This window comes from Oreochromis niloticus, linkage group LG23 (genome assembly GCF_001858045.2).
Source record: "Oreochromis niloticus isolate F11D_XX linkage group LG23, O_niloticus_UMD_NMBU, whole genome shotgun sequence".
In the NCBI taxonomy this organism is placed as follows: Eukaryota; Metazoa; Chordata; class Actinopteri; order Cichliformes; family Cichlidae; genus Oreochromis; species Oreochromis niloticus.
Genome location: NC_031986.2, coordinates 23833965 through 23845740, shown reverse-complemented (window position 1 = coordinate 23845740; position 11776 = coordinate 23833965). Strand labels below are relative to the sequence as shown.

At 40.3% G+C, this 11776-nt stretch overlaps 1 protein-coding gene and 1 long non-coding RNA gene across 3 annotated transcripts in view; both read right to left on the bottom strand.

The window, feature by feature from the left end:
• Positions 1-11776, bottom strand: part of LOC106098971 (uncharacterized) — a 242365-nt gene that overhangs the window by 127538 nt on the left and 103051 nt on the right. The window lies entirely within an intron of this gene.
• LOC109196925 (uncharacterized) lies at positions 67-10071 on the bottom strand. 2 transcript variants are annotated; one of them, XR_002058276.2, is made up of 3 exons: positions 10013-10071; positions 5122-5559; positions 67-313 (listed from the first exon to the last, which is right to left on the bottom strand). It is a non-coding gene; the product is annotated as an uncharacterized LOC109196925 (long non-coding RNA). The 2 variants fall into 2 exon arrangements; XR_002058277.2 differs by having other exon boundaries at positions 67-229.

Here is an 11776-nt window from a genome sequence, read left to right as displayed (position 1 = left end):
CAGCCTGTCAGCTTCACTTGTTTCTTCTCTGGTTGGAGTTTCAGCACTTCCAGGAGGATGGAGGTCTTTCTCTCTGAGAGCTTTATGGACCAGACTGCAGGAGCTGACTGGAAAACTGACTGTAATGATGGAAGGACACTCAAGCCTGTTTTAGTCTCACAGTCCTTCACATGAGAGTACAGATCCAGCAGGAAATCACACTGATACTCCATTTCTTCGTAGTCATCATCTGTGTGATCAAAAGGGAATATTCCATATCTGCACACTGATGATAACAGCTTCAGTATCTTCTCTCCTGGCTGCAGTTCTCCCTCTGCTTTCATCATTAAATTGGTTTCAGTGGAGCGTAAAAATGAAGAGGAGAAACTAAAACAAGAATTGAACATTTTGTCATAACATCAGAAACATAGATGACTATTATCATTAACAACCACTCTGTTATAAGTAACTATCATTATATCATGTAAGGAATTATGTTTGATCCTGTTGAAGCGGTAAAGAAAAAAAGGATCACAAACCATCACATTACTGGTTCTAGTGAGAACTAGAGATGTGCTGATTGTAATTTTTAATGGACAGTCTTAGATTTCTAATTGTTTAAGTCTGACACCCAAAAGTTGATTCTGTTCATCTGGATGTAGCGTTTTCAGTGGGAGAAACGTTTCCTCACTCATTCAAGTGACTTCTTCAGTCTCAGCTGACTGCAGGTTTCCCCAACCTGATAAACAGTACATTTGCATAATGACTGAAACTAGCACCACTGAAGGAACAATGGGTGAAGGTCATTAATATGCAAATTCTCATGACCATTGATCAACAATCATCAATGCAGTCAGTCAGCTGAGACTGAAGAAGTCACTTGAATGAGCGAGCAATTGTTTCTCCCACTGAAAACGTTACATCCAGATGAACAGAATTAAGTTTTGGGGATTTACTTATCTGGATGATTGAGCATGCATCAAGATGTTTAAGTTTGACTTGCCAATTTAATGTTTTGCTGATTCTGATTTATTTTGTTTTTATTTGTTTTTTTGTTTTGTTTTGCTTTGTGATCAGCTTGTGGCAGCCGAGTGTGTCATGAAATGAGATTTAACAACTTTGGTAACATGAGCAGGAGTTACATAAAAAGTAACACCTACTCAGTAAAGTGTATTTTGGGTTGAGACAGGTTATCAGTTTTCTGAAGCCTCTGTCCTCATCTATGGAGAACGGCTGATCACCGATTACCGATGATAATTCTATAATTTTGCTTTTAGTTGCTTTGGTCTGTTCACTGCTCAAACCAAGGAAAGATAGAAGGGCCACTGGCTTGTAGCCAGCTCTGGCTAGCTTTGGTTTCAGCATATTAGTTCAGAGGTGTCCAACTCCAGGCCTTGAGAGCCAGTATCCTGCAGGTTTTAGATCTCACCCTGGGTCAACACACCTGAATCAAATGATTAGTTCATTACCAGGCCTCTGGAGAACTTCAAGACATGTTGAGGAAGTAATTTAACCATTTGAATCAGCTGTGATGGATCAAGGACACATCTAAAACTTGCAGGACATCGGCTCTCGAGGCCTGGAGTTGGCCATCCCTGTATTAGTTTTTAGTTTCTTTAAACTGAGCATCTTCAGCCGGGTGAAGGTACTTTAAGTCTTTCATAAGGTTTGTTATTCCAAATGTTTTTCTCGAGGTTCCCCACGGTCTACTTTTTGCCATACACACATCACAAAATTGTGATCTTGGTGTCTCGTTCATGTACAGTGTCAGTGAAGAACTTCTACACTAACAGCATGTGACCGTGACATTATTGTCTTATCACTTGTGAAATTAAAATTTGTGCTTGCATAACGCTAAACATTTAGAGCTAACTGGCTCAGAATTGAAAATGTCTCAGACTGATTCTCTTGTCTCCATTTCAGACCAATGTGCTGATCCATCCATTTTCTTCCAGTTATCCAATTGAGGGTCATGATTGGCCTGGAGAAAATCCCACCTCTCATAAGGTGAGAGGCAGGGTACACTCTGCATAGATCACCAGTCTACCACAAGGCTGGATTCAGTTTTGGTCCCCAGCTGGTCGATCGGTGCATCTCTAGTGAGAAGTGAACTGTTAAATATCTACCATAGACAGCATAAAAGATAGATGTAAATTCTTGGTCTGAAACGTGGAGCCAAAGTGGAAATATCTTATTTCTTGCATTCTTTGAAACATCAAGTAAGGGGCCACTTCTCTTTTTACAAAAGGACTCCCCAGTTCAAATCTATGGGAAACTGGCTCTGTCCTCCATCACTCTGTGACCTCAGCAAAGACTTTTCTGATGTGTTTATGGGTTCACTTTCAGTCCATAATAAATAAAACATGAAGTTCATTTTATAAAATGTCACAATTAGATGACCCCAGACATGCTCATTGTCTAATGAATTGTCAATCAAAAAGCATTAGATAATGATTAGATATCAATAGATAACAAGCTTGGATGTCTACTTGGTTTCACAGTCGGACTGAAGGGACTTCACCAAACAATGAGTGATGTCACAGTCCATGTTTTATATTGTCAGTGATCTCCTCTAACAGGTGACGGTCTCCATTAATTATGATGCTACAACTTGTTCAAATATATCAAAGATGAGTCTCAAGTTACTTTTTACTGAGTATGCAGAAAACCAGCAAAACAGTCCAACTTACTTGAGTGTGAACAGAGTTTTGTGAGACTTAAGCAGTACTCTAACGCTGCTCTGCCCAAAGAGACTGAATAATTATGGTTAAGTGCTCTGTGCACAGATTGAAGACAGAACATAGTAAGTTTTGTTGGAGTCTGAAATTGTGCGAGTGAGACACATTAATCCACCTGTGATGAGTCAGGATTCAGGATCTCCAGCTGTGATGCAGCAAATTTTCCAGTGACAGCTGCGTTACTTATCTCAATACAACACATTATCCGGGTAGTACTACTAACATAACACTACACAGACACCTGAACTGAAGAGACTGAAAAGAACTGTGAACTATGAAACTTGAGTATGCGGACTGAAAAACATGGACTGTTAGAACTCCTTATTGTGAAATGTTAAATTGCTGTTTTGTTCTGGATTTTTTATGACATATATCCCTGTATACACTGGACATATACTCACATATATACTCTGTAATCACATATACTTGTATACACTATATGTGTATCTACACTGGAATGTTTATATAGTAGAATCACTGTGATAAGCATCTAACCTACAGGTTCAAATCACAAGACCAACATATTTAGGTCAAAAATTAACTTTAATTATATTAATGAAGTTTGTGCCACTTGTTGCATGAGCATATGTGATCAATACTGTCTTAAATGTAGTCATTAGGATCAACAGGTAACCTTTGACTGTGTTATGGCCAACAGTGACAAGTCCAAACATAGGGTTAAATAAACTTGACCCTGCTAAGATGCACCTGAGAGACTCTCTGCCATCTTCGCTGCCAGAAGGTGGTGAACCACCCATCCTTAACCCATATAGTGTCACGATCCTGGGTCTTTTGACCCAGCGTTTTGAGTTTTAGTTTATTTTGATGTTTATTATTTGTTTAAGTTCATTAAGTTATCTAAGTTAATTTGTTTATTAGATTCCCATTGTGTTTTCAGCCCCCCTGTTAAGGCTCCCTTGTCCTTTATGTGTTTCATGTCTGCATGTCTTTTGTGGTCAAGTTCATGTAGTCATGTCTGAGTTTCATTATGTTTCCTATTTTATTTTGAAAGAGTTCCTGTGTTCCTGTGTTATTGTGTTTAGTTTTACACTTCCCCTGTGATGTCATTATGTTCATTTGTTTCAGCTGTCCCCCCATGTGTTGCCACTTCTCCTGATCACCTCATGTGTGTATTTAAGTCCTCAGTCTTCCTGTGTTCAGTGTCGCGTCCTCCCTCATAGCTGTGTGTGATTTTCCCCGTGTCTCCTTGTGCTTTAGTTTCCCCAGTTTAGTTTTGAATTGCTATTTGTGTCTCACCACACCAGCAATAAAGCTGTGTTTTTTGGAGTTTACTTTTTGTTTCAGCGAGTTTGCGTTTGGCTCCTTCTCTTGCCTGCCCATAAAACTGTCAAAGGGACCCAATTAAAAATGATGGCTGCTGGGAACAGCGCTCCGAATGTTACGGAGTAGTGCCAGAAAGTTATGTAACACAAGTGTCAGAGATTAAAGAAGAAAGTGCAAATTGACAACTGATTGGGGAAAAGTATTGGCAAACATATTACATTGACAATTCAGATAATATTGATGCTTGTAGAGTTGAGAAAATACTTATTAGTTTAAAGTTAATTCGGTCCGATTAAAAAAAACAAGGAATGGAAAGTTACCCAACAGCAGGAGTAGCGGTTATTGATCCTATACAAAGGAGGGTCAGATACGCCCGGGGCTGCTTTTTTCCTGTCTGTCATTTTGTGAGTCTCTGCTGTTTGTGCTCTACACCCCGGAGTTCACTATGCTTCCTTGCTGTATTTGTACCATTTTTGCTGTTCATATGGTAAATGGTAAATGGACTGGTTCTTATATTGCGCTTTTCTACTCTTCTGAGCACTCAAAGCACTTTATACAACTTGTGCATTCACCCATTCACACCCATTCGCACAAGCACATTTTTCTAAGTGCTTTCCTTGCTAACATTCACACACATTCATACTCCGATGGATGCATCGGAGAGCAATTTGGGGTTAGTATCTTGCCCAAGGATATTTGGCATGCAGACAAGGGGAAGCCAGAAATTGAACGACCAACCTTCCAATCAGTAGATGGCCTGCTCTACCTTCTGAGCTACAGCCACCCCAAATGACACTGTTTAATAAAACTCTGTCTTGTAAGAATTATACTCTTTTCCAGAGGATCTTTTTGAGTGACTTGATTTTAATTAGATCTGAAAAGCTGGTCCTCCGCAGCGTTAGTGGGATTAGGTTCATATTGGCTTCAAAATTTGCGACCCAACACTTTATGGGGTTGTTTTAATTATTGTTTTAACTTTTCTTTTAGCTGTGTATCAATCGCTCCTTAGTTGGTACCTAGGGAACATAAGCCCAAAGATCCTAACTTACTCTACATTCTATAGTAGTGAAGTATACTGTGTTACACATGCAGATATGTTTTTAAAGGAAAACATATTTACCTGAGCTGTGAGATATAAGGCAGACACCGAAGGAAACTCAGTACTTCACTCTCTTCATGGGCCCAGCCTGTCAGCTCCACTTCTTTCTTCACTGGTTGGAGTTTCAGCACTTCCAGGAGGATGGAGGTCTTTCTCTCTGAGAGGTTTATGGACCAGACTGCAGGAGCTGACTGGAAAACTGACTGTAATGATGGAAGGACATTCAGGCCTGTTTCAGGCTCACAGTCCTTCATATGAGAGTACAGATCCAGCAGGAAATCAGACACATAAGAATCATCCATGTATCTCTCATGAACAGGGAATGTTTGATATCTGCACACTGATGATAACAGCTGCAGTATCTTCTCTCCTGTCTGCTGTTCTCTCTCTGCTGCTGCACAGAACAGATTCACAAAGAACCTGACTGCTTCATGAAGATCTGACCACTCAGTATCAACACTGGAAAAATAAGAAGGAAACATTTAGTGATAATTTTGTCTGAGCTGCATAAACACAACCACACACTACTGATGGACTCCATCTTGTCCATGTGTGTCCTGTATATAATGAAAGTCCATTTAAAGCCATCTTCCATCAGAGCAGCTGAACATTGTTTTTAGACTGTTACTGACTCACAACACAAACACTAATCCTGTGTGTGAAATCACTGCGTACTGAACTGTAACTGTCATTTTATTTACTGTCTGACTTTAGAGAGTAAAACACTAAATATCAACAACATAGAAACACAGAGTGGAACAACAACATCTACACTTCATATCTTGTACAACAGCAGCTTCACCTGCTGCTCACATCACACATGTGGAAATCACACAATTACTAATATTGACTGAGCAATTAATAAATTAGATTTTAATTAATTTGCTCTTAGAAGTTTGTCAAATTACATAGAAAAGAATAATTTCTGCTCCAGCAGAGTTGTGGAATACAAAGAGATTAATGGGTTAGTTAGCTGTGTTGAGCTAAAAGTCAGGTCTTTCGGCAATGTCTGGATTGATCACCATGGTAACAGATGTGAATACACAGCCAGGTTTAGATCAGGTTATGTTCAGAGTTTCAGATTAAAATCAGCCTTAAATGCCACATTTTGTCTGATTCTGTTATTTCCAGTCTGCTCTGAGTGTGATGTAGAGTCTCTGCTGAATCAGTACGTGTTTTATATACAACCTGTTGATCTGTATCAGTCTGACTAACAGCACTGAATGAAAGCCAGCTGTAAAGTTATAGCCAGGGGTGCACATAAGTGGTCCGCAGGTCTGCATGTGCTTTCAAAATAAAAGAAGCGCACCAGATAAGAAGTTGCAACACATGTTTGCGTACATAAAAAGGCACTGTATTTTTCCCCTACAGTGGGATTTTCACGGCATATTCTGCACCACATGTCTGTGCGTTCATCATTTGTTTGAAGCCAGCTCACCTCCTGCAACCACTTTTCCAAGAATACGCGCTTCTTTGCGGTTCAGACTCCTGACTTTTCTTTGGAGGTGGAGAAACACCAAAGTAATTGCTTCGACATATTTAAGAGTTCTAAACAAATGTCTGTCCTCCTCCAGAAAATCTTATGTACGCAAACGCACGTTGCAACTTCTTATCTGGTGCGTGTCTTTTATTTTGAAAGCCCATGCGCACCTGCGGACCACTTATGTGCACCTCTGGTTATAGCAGCACAGTCTGTGTGCCACATGGTCAAACAAGTTTACATGTATTCAGCTGGTGATGCAGTGTGAAACAGATGTGGAGCTTAATCTGTTGCACATCTGTTTCACACATTGGAACATCCATCAGTCTGTGTTTAGTCCATTTATCACAGAGAAGATCCCACCAATAACATGAACTTCACTTTGATGTGGTGAAAAACTAAAGAGGTTTCCTCGTCTCCTTCATCAGATTGTGTATCAGACCTGAATGCAGCGAGTAACCTTTAATGTTTAAATGGATCGAGGTTAAAGTCTCTGAGCTCTACTGTACAGCTGTCAGCTTACAAATAAACTGCAGCACAGAGCACTCAAACACACAAATATTTATTCATCAGCTCACTTCTTCATTGATTTGTATCATCCATTCACACATGAAGTTTTGAACCCACATTGTGACAGTCGTTATCTCTGACTGCTGGTTTAGGTTTCATCAAGCCAGCTAACACAAAGAAAGCCTGGTTATGATGAACCTGCTTCATTGTTCAGCCCTCTGTGCAGCAGCAGATCCTATCTATCTTAAAGTTTATGTGACATGTTTTTATTAGGGCTGTCAGCGTTAATCACGTTAAGCAGATTAATCTGACATCACGATTAACACGAATAAAATTTTTAATGCAAATAACTCATCGGGAACACAGAATTGACAGGCTTCAGACAAACTGCCCAAAATGTGTTGACAGAGACATTTCAGGGATTTTGAGTCATTCCGCGCTCCTGATGGGGTAATTGCGTTTAAGGTAAAAATTCTAATCACGTTAATCATGATAGCAGATTAATCTGCTTAATGCGATTAACGCTGAGAGCCCTAGTTTTTATTCTTTTAACATGGCTGTGTAATTGTTACCGTTTTATTCTTATGAAACATGATTTCATTATCATCATACAGACAAAAGATTGTCACATGTTTCAAAGTGAAAAATTATTGTTTTAATAAGTCAGACAGTGACATTCAAAAACAGCTCAGTTTTTTCATTTTCCATTCAGGGGACTAAAAGCTCAAGTGATTGTTAAGAACAGCTGAAAAATAATTACAAAAAAGACTGAATCTTTATCATTACTGAATTCAACATATATGTGAAATGAAGGATCAATGTGGATAAAACTAATGTGTAAATATAAAACTGATTGTCATGTGAAACTGAGGCAGGCAGGAAAGAGGTGGACCCAAAAGCAGAATTTAAACAGAAAAGAGGAACGTAAAGTGGCAGCTTTATTGCTGGAAAAAAATAGTCCAAAAAAATAGACACACTGACATAGGGCATGGCACTGTCAAAATAAAAATAGGAAATGACATGACACAACACAAGGAACACAAGAGAGGCACAGAGACAAACCTAAACGCTAGAAAATCACAGAACTGCAGAAGAATAACTAAGAAACATGAAAAATAGAAGCCAAAATCATAACAGGAATCAAAACCCAAGAATAAACAAAACCTAACCACGGAGTCTGCCAACTCTGAGCCCTGACACTGATAATACTGAATCGCTACCTTATCATGGTGGAGGGTTTGTCTGTTATCGGCAGCACTTTTGCCCCCTGGTAGACTCTCCCATGGCAAATTAGTTCTAGGTGTGGGAGCAGACTAAGAGGGAATCAAAAGACCCCTATAAGTATACAATCAAGGGAACAGTTCACCCTGTCCGGGACAGGGTGAACTGTCCCTCTTTTAGTGGAACTAGATTCAATGATTCAAATCGTTGGTACTCTCTGGTCTTCATGTGGGTTCACAAGTCTCAACAGACAACATAAACGCCCCCAAATAAAGTGGAGCAATAAGCACAGCGTGTTGGCTGACCAGAGTTCTGGACACTGAGTTGCCCAGAGTGTGTACAGAGTGTAATTTATTTTCTCAGCATTTCTCAAATGTTCTTAAATACAGCTTCATCTTTGAACTAAAAATCAGCTGCAACTGAGAACATTGTCTGGCAGTGGAAGGAATACTTCGAGGACCTCCTTAATCCCACTGGCCCATGGAGGAAGCAGAGTCTGGGGATGAGGGGGATGACTCATCTATCTCCGGTGGTGAGGTCACTGAGGCAGTTAAACAACTCCTTGGTGACAGGGTCCCTGGGGTGGATGAGGTTTGCCCTGAGTTCCTGAGGGCTCTGGATGTTGTAAAGCTGTCTTGTTGACACGCCTCTGCAATGTGCGTGGAGATCAGGGGCAGTGCCACTGGACTGTCAGGCCGTGTTGGTGGTTCCCATCTTTAAGAAGGGGGACCAGAGGGTGTGTTCCAACTGTAGGGGGACCACACTCCCCAGCCTCCCCGGGACAGTCTATGCCAGGGTGCTGGAAAGGAGATTCCATCTGTTAGACAAACCTCAGATAGAGGAGGCTCAATTCGGTTTTAGTCCTGGTCGTGGAACACTGGAACACGAGGATACAGTCTATATCTGTTTTGTGGACTTGGAGAAGGGAGGAGTTTAAGTATCTTGGGGTCTTGTTCATGAGTGATGGAAGAAGGGAGTAGGAGATCAACAGATGGATTGGTGCTGTAGCTGCAGTGATGCAGACGCTGTACCAGTCTGCCGTGTGCAGAGAGAGCAGAGTGTAAAAGCAAAGCTTTCAATTTACCGGTCAATCTACGTCCCTACCCTGGTCTTGGGCTGTGGGTGGTTACCAAAAGAACGAGATCGCAGATACAAGTAGTGGAAACAACCTTCCTCTCCCTTAGAGATAGGGGGAGAAGTACAGCCATTTGGGAGGGGCTTAGAGTAGAGCCGCTGCTCCTCCTTGCAAGGAGCCAGTTGAGGTGGTTCGGGCATCTGACAAGGATGCTGGGCGAGGTGTTCCAGGCATGTCCCACTGTAAGAAGGCCCCGGGGTAGACCCAGGACACGCTGGCGAGATTATATCTCTCGGCTGGCCTAGGAATGCCTTGGTGTTCCCCCGGACAAGCTGGAGGAGGTGCCTGGGTAGAGGGAGGTCTGGGCTTCTCTGCTTAGACTGCTGCTCCCGCAAAAATTTTACAATTAAATTATAATTCATAGAACATAAAATACTGATTTCAGGGAGCATCTCATTTTATACAGACTTAATTATGTAAAGTTCAAATTTTTTTGTACTGTTTGAGTTGATTTACCGCAGCAGTGAATTAATGAAAATTATGAAAAAAAACTGTCGCAACTTTCTTTGTTTAAGATGTTATCTGTTCTGATGCAGTGTGAATTGTATGAAGTAAAATTCATTTACCTGAGCTGTGAGATATAAGGCAGACACTGCAGGAAACTCCTCACTTCACTCTCTTCATGTGAGCAGCCTGTCAGCTCCACTTGTTTCTTCTCTGGTTGGAGTTTCAGCACTTCCAGGAGGATGGAGGTCTTTCTCTCTGAGAGGTTTATGGACCAGACTGCAGGAGCTGACTGGAAAACTGACTGTAATAAGTGAAGGACATTCCTGCCTGTTTTAGTCTCATAAGAGTACAGGTCCATGAGGAAGTCACACCACTTCTGTTTAAGAGGACTGTTTTTGTATCTGCACACTGATGATAACAGCTCCAGTATCTTCTCTCCTGTCTGCTGTTCTCTCTCTTCTGCTGCACAGAACAGATTCACAAAGAACCTTGTTGTGTCTTCATCTGATGTATTAGTATCAACACTGGAACAATAAGACGGAAATATTTAGTGATAATTTGATCTGAGCTGCATAAAAACAACCACACACACTACTAATGGATGAAATGCTAATTCCAATCATTGACACACAAATCACTTTATCAGGTCTGTGTTTAATCTGGATGTTTGGTTGCTATTGTTTCTGTCTCTCTTCAGTAAAATGAAACTACGATAAAAAAAAATTACAGACTGTTTTATTTCTTTGTAAGTCAGAAAACCTATAACTTTACTTAAGGAGCTCTTTCGAACTGAACCTAACTGGACGCTGACCTGTATACTAAAACTAAATGACTACAAACCAGAGGAAAGTTGAACTTGATGAATGAACTAAAGAAATTAACTAAAGAAAAAACTCTTAAACGTCCCAGAGACACTTTCGTGCATTATCATGTGACAGCTTTTATCACTTAAATATGAACATTATGTTTGTGCTGTTTACACTTGTCTGTGATGCTCTGTGAAATATTCCCTATTATTTATCAAAAGTTAATATTCACATCAAAAGTTTAAGACCACACCTCCAAAAAAACCCTGTATCCCCGACAAACAGAAATCAAAGGCTGTAAAACAGCCTGTACATTTTAAGCGTTGTTTTCAATAAATTGCATGGTCAAAAAATGTTTTCTCTCTCCCATTTCTTCTTGTTGCATGTTGAAGCTCTACTTGGAGCCTTGTTAAGATCCAACCATGCAAAAAAAAAAAATTCTGCCATTTTTCAAGTGGTCTTAAACTTTTGATCAGGACTGCATTTACCAATATTTACTAAGTAAATAATTAATTTAGATTTTGATCAATTTACTGTTAGCAGTGCTGCTGGAAGATTAAAAAACATAAAATAAGTTAATATATTTTTTAAAACTATATCAAGTTTTGTTCATGATGTGCTCTGCTGGATGGAAAAAGAATGTTTGCAGCAGAGTGGTGTCATACAATGAGCTTTATGAGTTAGTGTTGCAGAGTGTAGCATGGTGGAAAAGAATGGAGAGAATCCTCCACTAAACATTTGGGTTGCCATTACTGTTTTTTTTTTGTTTTTTTTTTCATACATGCTTTGGGGTCTGTGGCTGTATCCCAATTCAGGGTCTGCAGCCTTAAACTACGCAGCCTTAACGGTCCACAAGGGCCGCGTACTCAAAGACCGTTATGGCCGGAAGTGCGAGGCTTCTGAAATGGGATGGTCTAGCCTCCGTCACGCTGCCCATGTTGCCTAGCAACTGTGATACCAACCACTGGAAACGTTTCATACAACATTGTTTGACAGAAATGAAGGAGAACATCTTTTGTTCATTTGTTTGTTTGTTTTTACATGATTGTGTGATTGATAAGTATCTGAGGCTGAGAC